The sequence below is a fragment of the Protopterus annectens genome, chromosome 7.part0, assembly GCF_019279795.1.
Source record: "Protopterus annectens isolate FY-2018-M chromosome 7.part0, PAN1.0, whole genome shotgun sequence".
Classification (NCBI taxonomy): domain Eukaryota; kingdom Metazoa; phylum Chordata; order Ceratodontiformes; family Protopteridae; genus Protopterus; species Protopterus annectens.
In genome coordinates, this window is record NC_056739.1 from 125,314,636 (window position 1) to 125,329,093 (window position 14,458).

Consider the following 14,458-nt stretch of genomic DNA (forward strand, 5'->3'; position numbering starts at 1 on the left):
TCTTCGGAAGTCCTTCATTTTGTGAGATTTTAAAGTGCTGTAACACACTCTAATTAATCCTGGAGTGACGTACTTATTTGACGTACATTGTTGAGCCATTGCATTTAGTACATGCTGACATTCATGGGCAACATGCTTCTTTTATATGCGATGTTAACATGTTCCATTCATAACATTTCTTCAATGTTATGGATGGTCCGTGATGTGACAGTTCGTTATTGTTGCTATTTGATCATTTTGGACACAGATATGATGCAGCAATGTGTTGACCGTTTGAGATTTTCAAATACACTGTACACCATGTGTATATACCTCTGCATCGGTACACAACAAAGTGAAGCTGTGTGTGTGTGTGTGTGTGTGTGTGTGTGTGTGTGTGTGTGTGTGTGTGTGTGTGTGTGTGTGTGTGTGTGTGTGTGTGTGTGCAAGCAATGTATGATAGCACACTGCCAAAGATTTAATGTTGCTGGATTTTTATCGAGTTCTTGAAATAATGCATTGTCTGATACTGCACCGGCACTACTTCAGTGTCTCTGGGCTTTTGTAGGTTTCCAGTCATGGAGTTTGTGTAGATGTCTATGGAACTTGATTCACTGCATGCTGCTGCACTGGCAGTGATCCACTGTTCCTGAGCTTTGCCCTTTGGTTGGTGTTGGGTTATCATGGAGATAGTATGTGTAGTTTAGGGGGGTGTGAGGAGCAAAACCCTACACATAAAAGCACTGTTTTGTATTTCACAGTTTTTAATGACGTTTTGTTGGCAAAAATACAGTGAGTTGTTTTAGATACTTTTTACCTCACACCTGTTAATCGCCAAGCCTCAGCTGCTGGACTCAAGCTGTTGTTGCAGTCCCATCTGAGGGAAGAGATGTCATTGAGGCAGCCATGAGTTTTTTGTATCCCTGTTCACAGTTGCTTCTCTTGGTCCACACAGCCTTGTCCCCTCACCCAGGTAAGCCTGGCTTACCCCCCCCCCCCCAGACTAGGGCCCAATCATGCTTGTCTCTAGATGAGGAAACCATGTGGTACATGCCTCCACAGAAGCTTCATATAAATTAGGATGTGAGCTCTGAGGGCATTTTCTTTATGGCTCTAATCCTTGCTTCTGGTGATAACATGCAGACCAGGGTCACCACAGGCACTACCAGTGCCCTTGTGTTTATGCAAGCATTACTCCTCATGTGCAAGGAGAATGGCTTCCACTACTGGCTTGGGGTGGCCAGAGTGCACATCCTTTCAGAAAGTAGTATCTGCTTTAAATGCTTCTGGCTTCTGCCTATAATACAAGAGTGTCAGGAAAGCCATTTTGGAGCCACTGTGCCCTCTCTGCAAGATAGCTGAGTTATAGCTGCTCATTTCTCATCCTCCCAGGATCTTCTAACAGCCAGCCAGTGATTAAACTTGGGTTGTCTAGGATGCAGTCATGGCTTCCGTCTGTACCAGAGAGCTGCAATGCGGATTTTTTTTATGTAATTGTAATCATCATCAATGCTCTTTTTCCCATTTTTCTACATGGGGTCAGATATCGTGTTAACTGTTGCCAGCTCTCTCGATTCAGCACCACACTCCTGCCATCTTCAACATGCATGCCTGACTGTCGCAAATCTTCTCTCATGCAATCCATCCACCTCTTTGCTGGACGTCCTTGTTTCCTCTTAGCTCCTTCCTGTCTGTCCCAAATCTTCTTCACTAGATTGTCTTCTGCTTTTCTGCACGTGTCCAAACCACCTTAATCTGTTCTCTTTGATCTTTTCTGCAATTGGAGCTACTTTGGCTTCTGCTTTTATGTCCTCATTTCTTTGTCTGTCCCACAGTGTGCATCCTACCACCCTTCTCAAGCACTTAATTTCCATGTCTAGCACAGCACTGTCTTGCACACCTTACTTTTCAGTTTCTTTGGCATTCTTTTGCCATTCACTACACGTAAGACTTTATGCCATTTGTCTGAAGCCCCTCTGATCCTAGCTTTGACGTCTTCATTCTGACTTCCCTTCTCCTCAACCACCTCTGCCAGGTACTTGAAGCTATTAACTTGTTCCACTATCTTCCCTTCTGTCTCAATTCTCCGTTTCTTCTGATTTCCCCAATTTGCTGCCATTACCGTTGTCTTTTCTGTGCGTAGTTTCATCCCATGTGACTTCAGTTTTGTGTTCCATTCCCCTATCCTTTGCTGATGTTCTTGCTCAGAGTCTGCCTGCAATGCACATCATCTGCATACAGCAGCTTTGTTGATCTGTCCCCGCCAACCGGTTTGCTAGTGTAATCCATCACCAGTATGAACAGCAGTGGGCTCGTAGCTGAACCCTGGCACACTCCCACTGAAAACCCCTCTGTGTGACTGAACACTGTTCATACCAGAGTCATTGGACCCTTGTACATGGGCTGCACTAATTCTACCAATGTTTCTGAGACTTTGAACCACCATAGTACTGCCCAACTCAACTTTCTTGGGACCTTGTCATATGCTTCCTCCAAGTTTAGGAATGCCCAGTCGGATTCTTTTCTCATCTCTATCTTCTTCTCAACTATTTATCTCACTGCAAACATTGAGACAGTTGTGCTGCATCCTGATCTGAATCTGAACTGCTCATGTCCCATCTTACTTTGTAATACTCTGTGTATCCATTTATCAATCATTCTCTCCAGAAGTGTTATGCAGTGTGACAGGAGTTTGATGCCTCTGTACTCCCCACAGTTGTGGATGTCTCCTTTGTTATTGTACACTGAAGAGACCAGTTGTCATAATAGTTAAGGTCTTTGCTTCCCAGGTACAAGGTTTGATCCTGACCTCCAGACGATGCCTGTTTGGAGTTTGCATATTCCCCCTGTATCTCTCTGGGTTCCTCCCACCTCCGAAATACATGCTGAGTGTTTCTGTCTCAAACTCACCAATTAATGGAGCTGTGGGCAGCAGCTCAGACTCTACATGGTACCCTACAGGGGGAAGAGTTGTACAGACCAACCACTTTGGGCATGTACTGTGGTGTGCAGTATCCCCAAGATAGGAGAACACAGATTACAGACTGCATGCAGTGGTAGGGCTGACCACTTGATGTTGTAAAATATGTCTGGATAATTTGGTCACATTTACTAATGTCACCAAATGGGCATGAGTGGTAAGTGGGTTGAGGACTTGGCCTACTTCGATCTACACCAGGGAACAGTGCTAATGGTGGGAGGGGTGTATGTGCCCCTATTGGCGAATGTGTGCCTGCCGTAAAGCCCAGTAGTCCTATGTCAATAAGCTACTGGCTGGCTGGTATCCAGTTGCCCAGCCTGGGTTACCTGGGATAGCTCTGTTGAATGAAAGCTGGACATAAAACCAGTCAACCTGTCAAACATGAACTGAGAATTGTTGCAGTCCATGTAGGTTCTCTGACAGAATGCAGCTTGGAAGTAGATGACATGATGGCACAGAGGAGGATGGACATCCTATGTATCCAAGAGACAAGATGGAAGGTTAATGCAGCAAAGCCACTTGGCTTGGGATCCTGAGTCTAGTACTCGGGAGGAGGACAGGCAAGAAGTGGTGTGGGAGTTGTGGTGAGAGAGAGAGGCTTCAGAAGGCGGTGAGGGATGTCATCAGAATTAGTGACAGGCTTATGGCAGTCAGACTCCAATGTAATGATAGGGCAGTATCTCCGCCTTTGCCCCACAACAGGGTTGTGATAGTGAGGAAAAGAGTGCATTCAGATAGAAGTTGCAGGACTTGCTAGATAAAGCAGGACAACATGAACTGATGTTAATAGTGGGTGACTTGAATGCACATATCGGGACAGACAGAAAAGGATATGGTGACTGCCTGGGTCCACATGGGTGGGGCAACAGGAATAAAAAAGGAGAGGCCATTCTATAGTTCTGTCTGGCAAATGGCTCAATAGTAACCAACACATGGCTCAGAAAGAGTGATAGTCATAAGATTACATACAAGAGTGACCGACATGCAACTTGGGTAGACGTCCTCCTAGGAAGGAAAGGGCACTGGGGTAGAATCAATGATTGCAAAGTCACCACAGTGAAACAGTCAGCCCACAGCATAAACCACTGGCTGCCACAGTCAGCTGCAAGCAGTGGCCAGAGAAGGATCAAAGATCAACAGAGACCAGGCTGAAGACCTGAAAGTACAACAGTTCAAGAAATGAATCTTGGATATAGCACCCCAAGAAGAGGAGGAAATAGTTGGAGTTGAAGATGAATAGCTGCACATCAAAACAGCATGTGTGAGAACTACTGAACAGATACGTGGCCAATCCAGGTATGGAAATAAGGTACATAAGGAAAGCTGGCGGTGGAATGCAGAAGTCTGGAAAGTCGTCAAAATAAAGGAGTGCAGGAAAAAGTGGGAGATAGAAAAGACCAACCAGGCTACGAAGGAATACTGGCTGGCTAACAAAGGATAGAAAAGACCAACCAGGCTACGAAGGAATACTGGCTGGCTAACAAAGAAGCTAAGAAAGGAATTGCAATAGCAAAGAATAGGGCATTGGAGGTACTCTACCAGCTTCTGGAAAGTGACTCAGTAGGTGGCACAAAGAAACTATATCAGGTTGCAAGGCAAAGACAGAAAGATAAAGATTGTCAGACATCCTTCATATTGTTCATAGGAGGTTTCTAGGCTATCGAACCAGAGGTCATTTCAAGCCTAGCTGTTTCATTTCAATGTAATACCATAGAGAGTCTAGTCAGTATCCAAGATTGTATGTAATAATGACTGCCCATGTGCAGGAGGGTTGTGGGCACTATCCCCAGTAAGAATTTATGGTGCCTCATCCACTTGTCCAGGTTCCTTTTGAACAGTGAAATAGAGGTGCTGCTTCACATGAATTGGCAGCCTATTCCAAAGATGCGGCAGTTGTAGGGAGACAAATCTGTCCCTCCAGCATATCCTATTCAAGTTGCAGGTCATGTTTAGGTCCCTGGAACTGGTAGCTCTAGTCCCTTTTGATTTACGAATACAGATGTGCAGCTGATTCATTAGGTTTGGGTCAGAGATTGCTCTGTAAACCAGGCATGAATTTCCACTAAGAAGTCCACACAATATAGAGTATAGTGACAGGGACTTTAGTTGGTCTTTATAAGGCACATGCTGGAGTCCCTTGATTATCTTTGTTAGAAACCTCTGAGGTCTCCCTAATTGCTGCAGGTGCTTTGTATGATGCATGCCAAAAGGGCGTTTTACTTAATTATGGGCCTGATTAATGACGAATATAGAGGGGTTAAAACCTCCTTTGCTTTAGAGGTGATGGCTTTTGCTAATCAAGTGTGCAATGTAGAAACCCTTCCTCATTACCATAGACACATGGTGGTCAAAGTTAAGGGCGAAGTCTACTTATGATCCCAGATCTATTACCACTTCTTTGATGCATAGGGTATTGTTGTTAATTTGATAGTGTGAAGGGACATTATTTTTACCATCGGGAATGATGATGCATTTCTTTGCATTCAGTTTGAGACTGTGACTAAGACAACAGATGTTGGTCTGCATAAGACCCTCCTGAAGTATACTGGCATTATTTGGGGATTCAATAATTGCACCCAGTTTGCAGCCATCCGCAGACTTGGTCAGCCACAGCCCCTTAGTTTTGGCCTGAACTATATACCAAACAGTAGAGTGACCAACACTGACCCTTGTGGCACCCAGCTGGTGACAGGTCTGCTGGTTGATCTGGAGTCGCCCTGTTTGATAGTATATGACAGGTTTGTGAGCCAGTTGGCAACCTATCTTACAACAGAGGGTTTTACTTTCAGTTTAAGGTTACCGGTAATGCCTGAGTGTGAGATTGTGTCAAAGGCCTTTGCCAAGTTGAGGTATGCCGTATGCACAGATTTGTACTCGTCAATGCACCTGGTCACATTTTTGAAGGAATCCACCAGGCTTAGTAGGCAGGGTCTGCCCTTGACGAAGCTGATTTGGGTAGAATCCAGGGTTTGGAGGTCACCTATGTCTTTATTTGAGGTCCATGATGATACGTTCCATGGCCTTACAGATGAGGCCGGTCAAACTTATGGGTTTATAATTCCCCATGTTTGTTGCTAAGCCACCTTTGTGGCGGGGGAATAACTGTTGCTGTGCTCCATTCCGCAGGAACATCATGTTTTAGTTTGTTTAGAAGACAGTCTGGGATGCCATCTGGTCCCATAGGAGCTGTGTTTTTTTCCTTAGACAAGGCTTTAATGAACTGCTCTTTGTGTGTGTGTGTAGCAGGTTTGCTATTTCTGCAGGATCAGTGTGTGTGATACCATTAGTCACTAGTTCCACACATGCTTGATTCCAACTTTTTAGGCTACGTACATGGCTGTAAAAGGCCTTATAGTTAGCCTTGGATGTGATTGCTAGGTTTTTCTCAGTTACCCTTAGAGGATTTGACATATTGTCTTATTTGCCTCTTGAGGTTGCTTTTCCATTATTGGGGCCTCACCTTAGTTTTCTTAGAGAGCACATTTTTGTGTTGTAAAGTTTTGTTAATGCTGGATGTCCACCAGGGTGGCTTTGATTCTCTCTGGAACAACTGAGTCTATACATTTACATAAGATGTTCTTCGTGTTTCACTGTTGCATTCATTACAAATGGGTAATCTGCTGGCAGGTTGCCCTCAGTCGGCCTGATTAACAAAGTCTTGGGTCCTGTGTCGGTTGGTGTCCCTTCTTCCATGACGTCAGGTCATCAGGGGTATAAAACGTGCAGCCGACGCCATTACATCAGCCTTTCTTGCCGTGCAGTGCCCGAAGCAGAAGCAGTTTGCAAGTGCCAGTCGGCTGACTCCTGAAATTTTCGTTTTCGAGTTTCAGAACCGAAGTCTTCAACTTAAAGCGAAGTACCCCATTGGGGAACTTTTTCTTGCTCCTTACCGATGTCAGTAAAAAAATTAATAATTGCATTACTTGTGGAAAGCAAATTACCTCATAAAGATTTTCATTTGTACTGTATTCCTTGCCTAGGCCCTGACCACGACGTACCTTGCTGTTGGTTTTGTGCTTTGTTTAATCAGAGCAATATCTGTCGTTGGTACATTTTTGCCTCTAAATATTTCGGTTCTTGGTTTAATTATCCAGAAATTACGTCTGTTAGCCATTCGACTACCGGAATTCTGAAAAAACGCAAAGAGAAAGACAGAGACAGGCCGTCAAGGTCCAAAACTGCCGACGACGCTTCTCCTAAGCCAGTCGCCAGTTCGCCAGTACTCAGTGAGGCGCTTTCGCAGCCCCTGATACCCGCTACTTCTGACTCGCAGGCCTCTACTGAGACCCATTCAGAGTCCGGTATGCCGCGAGATGCTTCATCTATGGAACCCGCGGATGTCTCTACTTTGGATGGGTCCAGAGCCGCTGTGCAGGCACCGGCTTCTGAGGGTGTTTTCAGGCCTACAGACTTTCATATTAAACCGACTCCACCTTCTATTCTAAGGCCTAAATCTCGATCTATGTCTAAAAAACTGACGCCCAGGCCACATGTTCAGGCCCCCATGCCCAAAAAACAAATGATCAAAATGGCTGAAGATCTTATTACTCTAATCGGGGGTAGTCACCCCCCCCCCCTTCTAAGAGGCCTAGGACTGAGGTTGACTATGAATCTTCTGATCAGGACTCTGTTTCTTCTAATTCTTCCAATGACCTGGATTTGTCCATACCTACTTATGAGGATTCTGATGCAGAGGATTCCATTCCCTCTGCTCCCCCCCTGAGGACTTTTCTTTTGGGGAAACTTTACATATCTTAAGGGAGCATTTCCACTGGGAAAGGCAGGAATTTTCTGAATCTAAAAAGAGACTTAGGGATTTCCTTCTTCTGCCTCAGCATAGGCCATTGGCTATACCTCCTGTACTAGACATCGTTGATGATGTCTTTTCGGAATCCAGTATGGCCCCTTATTCCCTGCCTCTGGCTCCTAATAAACCTGACAGATACTACAGGGTTCCTGAGTCCCACAAGTTCCTTTCAAAAATCCTGTTGCGGATCCAGAAGCCATTTCTCAGGGGCCCAAGGGCATTAAGGCTTCTACTGCTAAAAATCCTACCCCTTCTGATAGAGACTCCAGGGCGCTGGATAGATTGGGTAAAAATGTTTATACTTCTGCAACCTTGGCAATCAGGACTTTAAACTGCCAATTTCATATGCTAAAATATCAACAGCATATTATGGGACTGGTTAAACAGAAAATGATGTTGATTTTTGACTCTGTGGAAAATAAAGATTTACAGGATTTATTGCATTCTGCTGAACAAGTTGGAAAACATACTTTGCAATGTGTTTTTGATTCTTTAGAGGCCTCTTGCAGGGCTGCTATTACTGGGTCTGTGCTTAGAAGGCATGCTTGGCTTAAGGAGCAATCTCTACCTGGTCATGTTAAAGCAAAATTGTTGGATACTCCTTAAAATCAGGACTGCCTGTTTGGCAGCAAGGCTGAATAAGTTCTAAAAAAGATGGAAGATAAAGCTAAATCTATGCAAACTGTAAAAGATTTCTTACAAGTGCAACCGCCAAGATTTAGTAGGCACTGGCCTACCTTACAAGAATTGGTCCTTTCCAGCTCCTTCCAGATCCACTCAAGCCAAACCCAGACACATCAAAAGCACCAGGATTCAGTCCCAAGGGACTCTCAGAACTAAGCAATGGGGGGCCTCCACTTCCAAATCTGGAAATAACAAGACACCCTCTATGGTAAACAGTCTCAATGACTTTCCTTTAAAATTACCAAGCACTTACCTTTTAGCCGCCCCTGTGGGGGGAAAGATTACTCTTCATGCAGAAAACTGGGCACTCATAATCCAGGACAAATGGGTTTTAAATATAGTGTCCCAGGGATACAGATTTCATTTCCACATGTTGCTAACACCAAACGGGTTGCTAGACCTGCCCCCAAAGCAGTGGGCAGAGGCTCAGAAACAAGTACTTTCCCTACTTCACATGGGGGCTATTCTACTAGTACCAGAAGAGGGGAAAAGGGACAAGGTTTCTATTCCAGGCTTTTCCTGGTACCCAGAAAAGACAAACCATGGCATCCAATTCTGGACCTGTCTACTCTAAACACCTTTCTGGACATTCCAAAATTCAAGATGCTGACTTTTCACCAGTTACTTCCTATGCTAGGCAAAGATGCCTGGTTGGCAACTCTAGATTTAAAAGAAGCTTACCTGCATATCCCAATTAGGGAATCTTGCAGAAGATACCTAAGCTTCAAGCAGGCTACTTGCATTATCAGTTCTCTGCACTGCCCCTTGGCTTGTATACTGCGCCCAGGGTATTCACAAAGTGCCTGGCTCCAGTAATTGCATTTTGCAGGCAAAGAAATATTCAGATATATCCATACATGGACGATTGTCTAATTCAGGCAGAAAACCAGGCCATACTTATAAATCATCTGGAGTTTGTAAAAAGGGTTCTAACTTGTCTCGGTTACACCATAAACGAAAAGAAATCTGGTACCCTCTCAACAGATTACATTCCTGGGTGCAAGCTTGAATACAACTGCCCAGATGGCTTTCCTCACGCCAGAAAAGCAAATTCATTTGGTAACTCACTTCAAACAAGTGGCCACAAAAACCCTGCTATCTGCAAGACAAATACTGCAAGCCTTGGGGTTCATGGCCTCCTGCATTCTTCTAATTCCATGTGCAAGACTGCATATGAGGAAACGCCAGTGGTATTTAAAAAGTCTATGGAGTCAACATTGTCACAGCCGGGAAACAATGATTCTGTCATACCTTGCCTACACCTGGAGTTCCTATGGTGGGCAGAGGCCTGCCACCAAAACAAGGGACTGCCATTCACACTACCCCCTGCCGCCCAAACCCTAACTACAAATGCATCAGACTATGCATGGGGGGCTCACCTGGCAGGGAAGTGCATTCAGGGCAAATGGAACCCAAATCAAATGCACCTACATATCAATCAAAAAGAAATGTTAGCTGTACAGAATGCTCTGACAGCTTTCAAGGACTGCATTCATCCAGGACAACTAATGGTAAAGACTGACAACACCACGGTTATGTGGTACATAAACAAGCAGGGGGGTACACATTCCTACCCCCTCTGCAGACTAGCCATAGCATTGTGGAACATGACCTTGAGCCACCAAGTGCAACTTCAAGCTCAATTCCTGCCAGGAAAACTGAATACACTGGCAGACGGACTAAGCAGAAATCTCATGGACCCACACGACTGGAAACTGGAACCACGGATTTTCAACATGTTGACAAGCAAATGGGGGAGCCCAGACATAGAGCTGTTTGCCTCCCCCCAGAACTACCAGTTGGACAAATTTTGCACAAGGACTCCTCACAAAAAAGCATGGAAAGTGGATGCTCTGTCCTTCAGCTGGAAAAACCTATCCATTTACGCCTTTCCCCCTCTGCCTCTGCTCTCCAAAGTTCTGCTAAAAGTCAAACAGGACAAACCAAAAATGATTTTGATTGCTTTAGACTGGCCACGCCAACACTGGTACCCACTCCTGCACAGTGTGTCACAAATATCTCCATGGCACTTGCCTCAGACACCTTCCTTACTGTCTCAGCAGGAGAACCAAATTCTGCACCCTCAGCTCCCAACAGTCAACCTTTCAGCTTGGCTAATCACTTAAATTCATCCTTAGCATCCCTCAGCAAACCTGTGATGGATGTCATCTTAGAAGCGAGAAGACCTAGTACTAGAAAATGTTATGCTGACAAATGGAAAAGATTCTGTGCCTGGAACCAATCTTTAGGGATGAGCACAGCAGCGCCCAATTTACCTCAGAGTTTGCAATACTTAACTGAGATGCTTCACAAGGGTGTGTCTTTTTCCTTTATTAAAATCCACGCTTCAGCTATTTCAGCTCACTATAACACAGAACCACCCCTCTTTTCTCATCCCCTGCTCAAACAGTATCTCAGAGGGGCAAAGAACTTGAGACCACCCAGGAGAGCTTCTACCTCTCCCTGGGACCTTAACTTTGTTTTGGAAAAGCTCACTTTACCTCCTTTCGAGCCAGCTGCTACTGCAGACTTGAAATTTCTTTCTTGGAAAACAGCCTTCCTCTTAGCAATCACTACAGCTAGAAGGCTATCTGAATTACAGGCCCTTATGGCAGTGGAGCCTTTCATCATCTTTCATGCGGACAGGGTTGGGAGGGTGGCCTAATGGTTAAGGTGTTTGCCTTACAAACACAAGGTGCAGGGTTTGAGTCTCACAAGGGATAATTGGCTAAGCTTAAAATGGCTCGCAAGGGCAGTTAGCTTAGTAAGAATCTATGAATATACATGAATATTTCGGGAGATTCTGAATCTAAGTATCTCTGAGGACCAATCCATCCTTCATGTCCAAGGTGGTTTCCAGTGTGGCTCTTAACCAGTCCATTCATTTGCCAACCTTCTATCCCAATCCACAAAACAAAGGGGAACGGATTCTGCATTCCTTGGACATGCACAGACAATTTAGATTCTACTTGAAACTAAATTTAGAAGAAAATCTGAACAGTTGCTGGTGGCATCTCCTGCTGGAACAGAGGGGAAGGCTATTTCAAAACAAACCATTTCTAAATGGATAAGCTATTGCATTAATTTCTGCTATAAGCACCATGGAAAACCTATCCCTCAGGGGATCAGATCTCATTCCATCAGGGCTGCATCTACTTCTGCAGCCTTTCTCAGAGGTGTTCCTATCAGGGATATTCTAGAAGCTGCTACCTGGAGTTCAGTACATACTTTCACCAAGCATTGTCATTTACCAATTTTTTCTAAATCCAGAGCTGGCTTTGCCACTGCAGTCTTGCAGGGCCTTATTGCTGGTCCTAATGCTGTATAAATCCATCCTCCCAACCATAGCTTTGGGAATCTACCCAAATGTAATGACTGCAACAGTGAAACACGAAGAACATAGTACAGTTGTGTACACTTACCATAAATGTAAATGTTCGAGTGTATTCACTGTTGCAGTCCTGGTTACCCTCCCTCCGGCCCCATTTTTCTCTTACTATACCTCTACTTTCATTTACTGTGCTTAAAAGCCTTTTGGTGCATTTCTTTTGGTTGGAGGTATATTTTTGTGTTTTTAATTTTATTTGCTCCCCATTTAGGGGGCACCTGTCATCTGGGACAAGTAAAACTGATGTAATGGCGTCTGCTGCATGTTTTATACCCCTGACGTCATGGAAGAAGGGACAGCAACCGACGCAGGACCCAAGACTTTGTTAATCAGGCCGACTGAGGGCAACCTGCCAGAAGATTACCTAAATGTAATGACTGCAACAGTGAATACACTCAAACATCTACATTTATGGTAAGCGTACACAACTGTACTTTATTGTACCAGGGCTTCAGTGTAAGCTTTGGTGTTTTCACCACTTCCGGCTGGGGGTGGGGCTTGGAATGCATTTATGCCTTCTCCAGGAGGGTATAGTTTGCCTTGGTGAAGTTTTTTAGTCTGACTTCGCCCTTTGTGAGTTCTGGTGTTAGTGCCAGTTTGCAGTTGACTGATTTGTGGTGAAATTTAACTAATGAGTTCTGACATTTGCAGTGGTGCATCTGTTTGTCATGTTAGTGAGGACCAGATCTAATATGTTTGTTACTCTCATTGAGGTTTGAACAGTTTGTTCCAGGATATTTGAGTCAACAAAGTCAAGGACATTTTGCACATGTGATTTAGGGCTGGAGTAGGTTTCCCAGTTGATGGTGGGATAATCGAAATCCCCCACGACCAGAGTATATACATATATATAGATGTATGTATAAAATTTTCTATAAATGTGTGTATAATAAATGTGTGTGGTGTGTATATCTGAGTGTATTATTAATAGTCAGCGTTCTGTTATATGCATCACATTGATGCCAGAACGTTGACTACACAAATTACTGAAATAAAAACTGCAAGATTAAACTGATCACAAAAGTAAAACACACACACAGTTAATGCTAAGTACTAATAAAACATTAAACAAATTAATAACTCAAAAAGAAATACTTTACATGGGGAGCATTGCCATCAGCATCCTCTGATGTGGGGTTCTGCCCCACACCCCCTTACTTTTGTATACTACTGCATAATTGTACAACTGCGACCAAAGAGAAACACCAGTACAAGTCACATTTCCTTTTGTATGGCTTCATCAATCCTATAATCACTAAAGTGTGCATTTGACAGCTTGTGATATGTAAAGCAGCTGTTTTTCTGAACTCTACAACATATCCTGAAACCTCACATCCACGCGCATTCTCACACACATGTGCACGCGCACACACACACACACACACACACACACACACATGCACTCAGATGTGCTGTGCAGTTTGTACTTGTATGTGTGTATGTGTACACACTATTGTATATTTTACAGTTACACCATTTATTCAGGCTTGGCACACTTCCTTAAGTCTTCAGTTATTTTTAACCAGGTAGGCTAGTCAGATGATGCTCATCAGATGTAATCTGAGCAGAATTGTACAACACATCGAACAAGATTTATAATGAATTACGATCTTTATTAACTGTATGCAGTGGAAAATGTACTAGGGAGTAGCAACAGTCAGTTACGTTCCACAAATAAACATACTAAAGTTGACATTTATTATTAGTTGTACGTATTATTTATGGCTTACTGTCCATTGACATTTTTAGACCTGTTTGTAGTATATGTCACAAAAAATGTAATCACATTTTCCATCTGCAGTTTGCTTACGCATCAGTTCGGATGCAGGCAAGTACACTTTAAAATCACTGAAATAAAACATTTCTCTTTAACAAAGGTATTACTGACAAGGTGTCTGCTCTAGTCATTAATACCTACATAATTCATTGGATTGCCAGCTAGCTGGCTAACAGCTGGAATCCAAAAAGTCAGGATCGGTGAGACAACCTCCACTAAGAGAACAGTCATCAGCAAAGTACACAGGGCTTTGTGCTGGGCTCGCTCCTGTTTGACATCCACTTCTCAGAATTTGTGCCTAACTTTCAAGGCCTCTGGCTCACCATGTTTGCAGATAAGTGCAGATGGGAGCGGTTATAGATTTCCCCACAAGACGCCAGAGGATTTAACACAGACAAATGACTGCTGCCAAAGCCATGGTCTAAAACTCAATGCCAAAAACTGAATTTTAATGCCCTTTGGGAAACTGTCAACCCAGGTTAATTACTCCATCGATAAAACACCCATAAGAGTCAATCCAGTAGTAAGGGATCTGGGAACATATGTAGACAGCAATTGGCCTTTGACCAACATGTAACTAAAATAGTAAGAAAGTAATTCTGTGTCACTTGGCATATAGTTAACAGTATGGCACCCAGGTTTAAGGAAGTTAAAGTACCATTCTACTTGGCCCTTATCAGACCTGTCATTTAGTACATTGCCCCTTTGGCATTTACCTAACCTAACACTTGCAGCAGTTGGAACGCCCACTAAGATTTCTTACCAGGAGAATTCAGAGCATGAATACACTGTCCTACACTGATCATCTAAAGGCTGTGTCTCTGTATTCGGTCTCCTACAGAC

At 43.8% G+C, this 14,458-nt stretch overlaps 1 protein-coding gene across 1 annotated transcript in view; it reads left to right on the plus strand.

Moving 5' to 3' along the window:
• Positions 1-14,458, plus strand: part of UHRF1BP1 (UHRF1 binding protein 1) — a 1,147,688-nt gene that overhangs the window by 750,438 nt on the left and 382,792 nt on the right. The window lies entirely within an intron of this gene.